Consider the following 8360-nt stretch of genomic DNA (forward strand, 5'->3'; position numbering starts at 1 on the left):
CCAACTTATGAAGAGTTGCCTGAGAATATGTCAGAGTTTGTGAAAGTGTTATCGGAATAGATGGATGATATTCACCATCAAGTGCATTCAAACTTGAAAACGTCTGCTGATTCGATGAAGCTATCTTATGATAAGAGATCTACTGAAGTCAACTTTGAATCAGGAGACAAGGTGTGGTTGTATAATCCCAGGAAGACCAAAGGAAAGTCTCCTAAGTTGTCTTCTCCATGGGAAGGCCCATATGACATAGTGGATCGTCTCTCAGACGTGACTTTCTGGATAAAATGTGGTCGGCGAGGTAAGCCAAAAGTGTTGCATGCCAACAGGCTTTGGCGTTATCATGGTCCAGGACATTTCAGTTGGGACAAAGTGAACAACAGAACAAATGATGCTGCTGAAGACGTGTCACCTGAAAAAGCCACTGTCAAAGAATAAACTCTACTCAGTTTTGAGAAGGGAAACAGTGAAGCTCTTGATGAAGTTACTACCACTGATGCGACTGTTATCGACGATAGGACATTTCCTGATGAAGCAGATGAACCCCCATATGAAGCAGAAGCCAACGAGACAGAGACCAGTACGGAAGAAGATACATCTCGTAAAATTAAGAGACTTTGTTGAATTGTAATTTTATGTTTGTAATTCTGTACATTTAATCAAGTTGTTGTTAATTGTTATTGGTTTAATGTAAGTGGCTATTGTTCGGGACGAACAATACTAAGGAGGGGCAGTGTTGCATCAGCGGAGGTCACGTGACTAGTATCACACCACGTCATTCTCGAACATTTACGTCCCTTCCTTAAATCTCAGGACAGAGAGAATATTGTTGGGCACGTGAGACGTTAGTTGAAAATTATAGCGTTTATTATAGAGCGACTGTTGAAATTAAGTGTATCGCAAAGTTGTATTCAGAAAGAATAAACCATTTTTATTTAAGAAAGGTCTTGTATCAGTAAAGTTTCTTCGCTAAGAATTTTTACTGAAAATTAACCAACAAACGGAGACGTAACAATAAGTTTAACCCTAAACAAGCATTAAGGAAATTAAGCAAAAACAAGGATGTTGTAATCACTAACCCTGATAATGAGAATAAGGTAGTCATCTTAAGCAAAGAATAATACAATAATAAAGTTCTTGAAATTATAAATGATATTACTAAATTTTGCATTTTAGAAAAAAAATATCCAAATGAATCTAGAGAAAATAAGCCGAGTAGCTATTTTTGAAGTTAAGAAAAAGAAAGTTATAAATAAACAATTATTTGAGGAAATAAGACCAACTGGTTCACATGCTAGCATCTTGTATGGATTATCAAAAATAGAAATAAGTAAATTGTCCTTTCAATACCTATCATATCTAACATCGGATGTTATAACCATAAACTATCAAAATCTGTGAGTAATGGCTTAAATGAATTTGTATGTAATGTATATACTTTGAAAGACAGTTTGATATTGTTGACAACGTCAAAGAATTAAATTTGGATCATGATCTGGTAATTACTAGCTTTCATGTGGAATCACTATTTACTAATATATCATTGGATGGTATCACTGAATTATGTGTAAACTTGATTTCTAGTAACGAAGATGTCCCCTGATAGAACAATGACAAGTTTATGGATTTACAAAGCTAAAAACCGGAATTCGATTCCCAGCTATATGGATAGCCCAGTGTATGTGGCTTTGTTGTAAAAAACAAACAAACAAGAATGAATGTGGTTTTAATGGTTGTATTTCGTAAACTATGTGAAATAACAACTAAAGAGTCGCATTTCTTGTTTAATGGAATGGTATATGATCAAATAAATGGAGTTAGCATGATGGTCTAGTTTAGTTGCTTTATTAGCAAATGTATTTATGAGTTATCATGAAAAGATATGGCTAAAAGAATGCCCTAAAGAATTTAAACCATTGTTATATAAAAGATAGGTGGATATTTCTATTACTGTCAAACTGAAGAACTGATAAAGAAGTTTCTTAAATATCTAAATAAAAAAATATAGAAATATTAAATTCACCATGGAAAAAAAGACTTATCTATCGTTCGTGGACATCCTGGTCATCAAAAAGGAGTGGGAAGTTTGAAACTGGAATTTATCATAAACCTACTTTTTCAGGTTTATATTTCAACTATAACTGTTTCATACTGAATAAATGTAAAGAAAATGTTATTAGAATTTTGGTGTACAGAGCTCATAAACTTATCAGTAATATAGAAATATTTAAAATACAAATTAGTAAGGGACATCCCATTGAGCTTATACATCAGCACCAGGGAAAGAGTGGAAGCAGTGTCTGCTGCAACATACTTTGAAATGTTTACTTCTAATCAGCTGTCAGAGAGGAATGATCCTGCAGTGGCAGCCATATTATCAATTCCACTGATGGAGAGTGCAATGCAAGTACCTCTATTACACTGGGCTAGACTTAATCAGAGAGTTAATAACCATCCATCTTCACTGGACAGAAATGCATTGCAGCTACACTGGTCTCCACTGAGTACATGCCACAGTAAGTCCGCTCATGAGGCATGTGCCATTACAAGGGTGCATGCTGCCACAAGGTGTTCTTATGGAATACACAGTGTAGCCACAGCTAATGTCCCCGACTGGACATTATTCAGGATGGGAAGAATGAAGCACTTGCTTTGCTTATGGACTGATGGGATACTGGTGATGGAATTTTTCATATTTTGCCAAGTAGCAAAGATTACAGAGTTATCAGTTCCAGGTGAAAGTTCAGAAGCTTTCATTCAACCTATAATTTCAGTACATTACTAAGTAGCAAATTAGGCAAAGGAACTGTTAGTGGCTGTTGGAATAGCAGGTCCAGTATTACAACCAACAAGCTGTAGGCAGTGTGACAAATGCTCGTGAAAAGTAAGGCTTGGCCAACCGGTTTGGAGAGCACAGCAGGCAGTTGCACCAAAGTGTTTAGTGGTCAGCCCATTTCTGTCAGAAATGGGTGGAGCTTGGTATGTGCTGATAAAGGTACAAAAGTGAGAAGTTGAGTTTCTGATGGACACAAGATCACTGAGTACCCTAGTGAACCTGGCAATATTTCAAGTTGTCTGAATCAGACCACCAGTATGACCATGAATACTGACTCCATTTTAGTGAATGGCAAAAGATTAGACATTAGAGTAAAAGTGGATCACTGGCTCTGTCTAGGACGTATTGCCCCAAACACAAAAGTAGTAATTTCCAATCTTTGGTCTGTAACTGGCATCCCTATGATGAATGTATTGAAGAGTTTGTACATCAGTTTTGCATATGCAATGAATGAGTTGATGTTACATGGGAAAGTCATCCAATGCCAAACAGATAGTGACCAGGAACAGCAGATTGCACTAGAGTATGTAGCAATAGGAATAATAGTACCTCTATATACTCAAATATATTTCATTGATTTAATCCAGAAAAGGTACAATCCATTGGTGTCATGCAATGTGGTTCTAGAAGTCCTGTGTGAAATAAACTGATCCACAAAACAAGGGATGGAGTCCCACTGTTGCTTTGTAACTATCAATGATTAGCTATTCAGCTGGATACTGGAATGGTTATAGGCCTGGTAAGCAATGTGGAAGTAGCCAATACTAGGATTAACATTAGGATTGCATCCATAGCACCAAGTCCAAAAGTAAATATGAGGCTAATGCACATCTAAGGTCAATGGTTGACCATTGTGCTAATAATCTAGACCCAATACAGTGAAAGCAACTCAGTTACTTGTAAATGAATAAGCTAAAGTATTTGTAGAACTAGATGGCCAATTGTGTCGAACAAGAGTGTCTCAGCATCTTAAAGACACAGGTGATGCACATCCAATAAAGCAACCATTGTATTGACTTCCTTGGAGCACTAGGGGGTCGTGACCACTAAAATATGGTAAATACTTCACAGCAAGATAGAGTGCTTAGTAATCTCCAATGATTGTTAGGAAGAATGGAGGTATGCCAAGGTGCTGTGCTGATTTCATATGGATAAATGTGGTGATTCACGTTGATGCCTTTCCTTTACTGTGAGCAGATGGATGTCTGGATGCATTAGGAAGTTCACATTGGTTCAAAACTCTGGATTTGGCATCCAGATACTGGTAAATCGAACTGAAAGATTAAAACTGGACCAAGACTGCTTTTATGACGAGAGACAGCTTCTATTAATTCTTCATCATCCCATTTTGTCTGTATAATGCACAAACTAATTTTGACCAACTGATGGAGTTTGTACTTAAAGGACTTTGATGGGAAACATTCCAGTCTATGTTCATGATGTTTTGGTGTTTGGTCACACCTTTGAATCTGCATGTATGAAACAAACAAATGTCAGACTTAAAAATGAAACCAGTAAATTGGTTGCTCATGTGAAAATTGAGTAGAGCTTCTCTGCCACATTGTGGGGAGAGATGGGGTCTTGACGGACACAGCTAAGATAGCAATGTTAAGAGACTGGCCTCGACCCATGATGAAGCAAGAAGTTTGTAGTTTCTTTGGTATCACATTCTATTACCAATGATTTGTCACAAACTTCTCAAAAATGGCATCGATATTGTTATCTCTCAAAAAATGGGGAAGTACATTTTGCTTGGAGTGAGGAACGTGATCAGTCATTCTAATCCTTAATGTTTGCTTCGGTGGATACTCCAGTGCTGGCCTATCCATATCGAGACTGTAAGTTTCTGTTAGACACTGATATCGGCAACAACAGAGTTGGATCAGTGTTATCACAGTTGCAGAATGGAGTAGAATGGATAATTGCATATGCTATTCTACACTCGTGGCTCCTGAATGCATATTTTGTTCAACAAAGAATTAACTGCTGGCAGTTGTTGTCTTTGTAAAACACTACTGCCACTACTTGTATTGTAGAAGTTCATCATTTGGGTTGACCATGCTTCATTGAAGGGTTAGTAAACTTTAAAATCTGGATGGTATGATAGGATGTTGGATAAAACGTTGCAAGAATATGACTTTGTCATAGTTATCACTGAGGACCTCAACACTGAAATGCAAATGGACTATCTCACCACATTTTGAGACCTTGTCTATTTGTGGAATTTCCTGACCCCGAGCACTTTATTGAAGCTAACATGATGTTTGTTTTAGCTGTAGTGAATGCAAATCATAAGATAGAAGACTCCACTAGGAGGTGGATGTTGAGGTTAACACTTCAGGAGTTCAATGACGAGTAATTTAAGTAAATTGGCCTAGTATGTTTGCTCTTTGCTGTCCAACAAGGTCATGCCCAACCAGCACTAGTAGGGGAGTTTAATATGTATTCATTTAATCTGTGACAACAGTACAAGCAATTACAGGTACAAGAAGGTATGCTGTACCACTGCTATCAGCCCTGCTGCAGTTTGTAGTCTCTGAAGCTCAGCATCAAGAAATACTCTAGATTATGCACAACACAAAGACTGGGGTGCCCCAGGTGTAACTCACACTTTTGAGGCACAATAACACACATGAATCAATTATACAAAACTTATTGGAATAAATATGACGGAAATGACAGGAAAACAAAGTGAGTATTGAAACAAAGGATATGATCTAGAAGTTAAAAATTGAAGAATGTAATGCTAACTATAGTGAATAACCTGAAATGTATTATCGGAAAATATAACACACTTGTTAATTTCATTAACATTGAAAGAATGTTTCAATTTCAACATTGAGTTATTCTGCAGATGATGAATTTTTCATGGAAGAGATAACAGTAACAAACAGACTCACACTATGGTGAATTAGAGAAAAGACAGTTTTACGTGTTTTAAAAAACACAGCGTTTTCTGACGGTTCTAATACAGTTTCACCTGATATTTCTCATAAGCATTGTGCAAGGATATTTTGACTTGATCAAGTTGAAATACTAATCAGTTGGTGAAATTATCAGTAGTACATGAAATTTACAAACAATAACTTAGCTATCATAACAAATATATACAAATGGTATTCCCAATGTTTTATTTAGTAGTGATAAGAATGTTTTCAATCATACAGATTGAAATATTTTTTAATAAACAAATAGTTTTACTGGATATTTTCTTAATGCTATTATAATACAAAGTCCAGTTTTGGAGCATGAAGATGCAAGCTCTATGGGGCATGGCATAGCCTGGCTGTTAAGACAATCGACTCGCGAGCTTTCGGTCGCGGGTTTAAATCCATTCACTGAACAAGTTCACCCTTTCAGCCAAGGAGGCATTATAGTGTGAGAGTTAATTTCATTAATCGTAGGTAAAATAGTAACCCAAGAAGTAGTGGTGGATGGTGTTCACTAGCTGATTTCCCACTAATCTATCAGTTCAAAATTGGGGATGACTAGCACAGATATTCCTCGACTAGCTTTGCATATAATTCAATAAAACAAACAAAAAAGAAGCTTTATATGTTATCAAAGTGTTCCATAAATGGGTGAAGATTCCTAAGAATAGGCTAAAGGTCAAAAGGGAGATTATCATCGCCTAATCCAAGTCAGATTGACTGTGTAGGATCCAACAAATCTCGACCCGCCATTCCTTCCAACTGGATCTGTGCTTTGTCTACATACCAACCATATGATTAGCACCAGAGAGACAGCAATGCCAAAGGTTACTGGCCAAATGAAAACCCAGAGAAACCAGAGATTGAAAGATCTCGAGTTTTCTAGTGAGTTTTCTCACCATGTTCTACAGGTGAGAATGGGCGTGAGTTCTGTAGACATGTCAATTGATCATTACATAGTTCCTGGACATAACAAAGTCTTATGATCCTTTTTGAACTTATACATATGGCTGAGCCTTTCACCAATCAGAACTTTTCCAACAGTCTCTCTTTCATTGATTAGCAAGTGAATTTTCTGTCTCGCCTTATTATGAGAGCCATATGATTACAGAGATGAACAGTTCACAGTTTTCTAGCTTTGAAGTCACTGAGTTCCTGCAGGATGCACAAGACTTATTCTTGAGCAAGAGAGCCCATGAGACTGCCTAAGATGGAATATCCAGGTCTGGTTTAACTTACAAAGTGCCCGAGCCAATGGATGAAGATTTGTTGCTAGCAGATGCATCTGACATGAGAGAGCTTGCAGCTTCCAAGGTAGGGTTGGCCCTGCAATCTCTAGGGGTTATTTTACCACCATCAATGGCAGAGAATCCCACCAGTGCTTAGGGGAGCAGTGTCCATATACCAAAGGACTTAACAGCTCCAACAACAGCCACAACTTTGGAGAAATATATCCTTCAAGCTGCCAGCATCTTTCATTTTTACTACTTCTGAAACCACTAAAGGAGATGAAGCTTAAGTATCCATAGAGGCCAGTGATCTCTCTCTTTGGGGAATGTGCCATAACCACCTGAAGATGGTATCATATGTGCATACACATCTGAAGGAATCAAAGCTTAAAAGAGGCTTTCCCAAAGGGTGCCCAAGTCCCAAGAAGGTAGAGATGTGGCATAGTCTAAGACAACTAAATACTGGAAGACTATGACAAGTCGCCCAGATGAGCCAGCCAACTCATGGACCAATTCCATCTGTCAACAGGGACCAGAACATTTACAACTGGTCACCAGTAAGACCTATGCAGTCGTCATGAGCAAAAAGCCACCAAAGAAAAACACTGGTACCTATCCCAGTAGATGATGATGAATGGAAAACTCCCAGAAAAATCATCAAATGTAATAACATACCACTCAATACTCGAGTATATTGCAATGCTGAAAATGCATTGCCAGAAAATGGTCATCAAATGGACAGAGACACTGAATCTGTAAAACAAAGAGAAAGATTGGCTGAGGTGAAGGGTAAGCCTTCCAAGGCAGTATGAGGAGGAGGTGCAGTGCCTGCAGGTTAGGCTTGCTGGCACCAAGAGACCCTTAGTAAAACCTAGGATGATCTGAAGGCATCTACAGTAGCCAACTACTAGGCAATGGCAGCTCTAGAGAATAAGTTGGTATGGTTGATGCGAGGAGTGATGCCTCAAATGGTTTTTGGGGAAAGTGTATTCTGTATTGTCACGGATTTATTATTATACATTTATTTTAATATCGATGTTTGTTTAAATTACATTTATATTGAGAAATGTACATAACTTATACTGTTAAATATTGTTACGTCTCTGTTTGTTAATTAACTTTCCATAACTTCGTTCCGACGAAACTTTAGCGACACAAGTCCTTACTTAATAAAACTGGTTTATTCTTTCTGAATATAACTTTACAATACACTTAATTTCAACAATCGTGCTAAAACAAACGCTATAACAACGAACGTGCTCAATAATACTCTCTGACTGCAGATCAATTACTCATTGTCTACACACACATTATTCTGTCACGTTGTCACCCTCTTTTATATACCAGACTACCCTATATCTGGTAAAT

Source organism: Limulus polyphemus, unplaced genomic scaffold (assembly GCF_000517525.1).
Source record: "Limulus polyphemus unplaced genomic scaffold, Limulus_polyphemus-2.1.2 Scaffold2295, whole genome shotgun sequence".
NCBI lineage: Eukaryota > Metazoa > Arthropoda > Merostomata > Xiphosura > Limulidae > Limulus > Limulus polyphemus.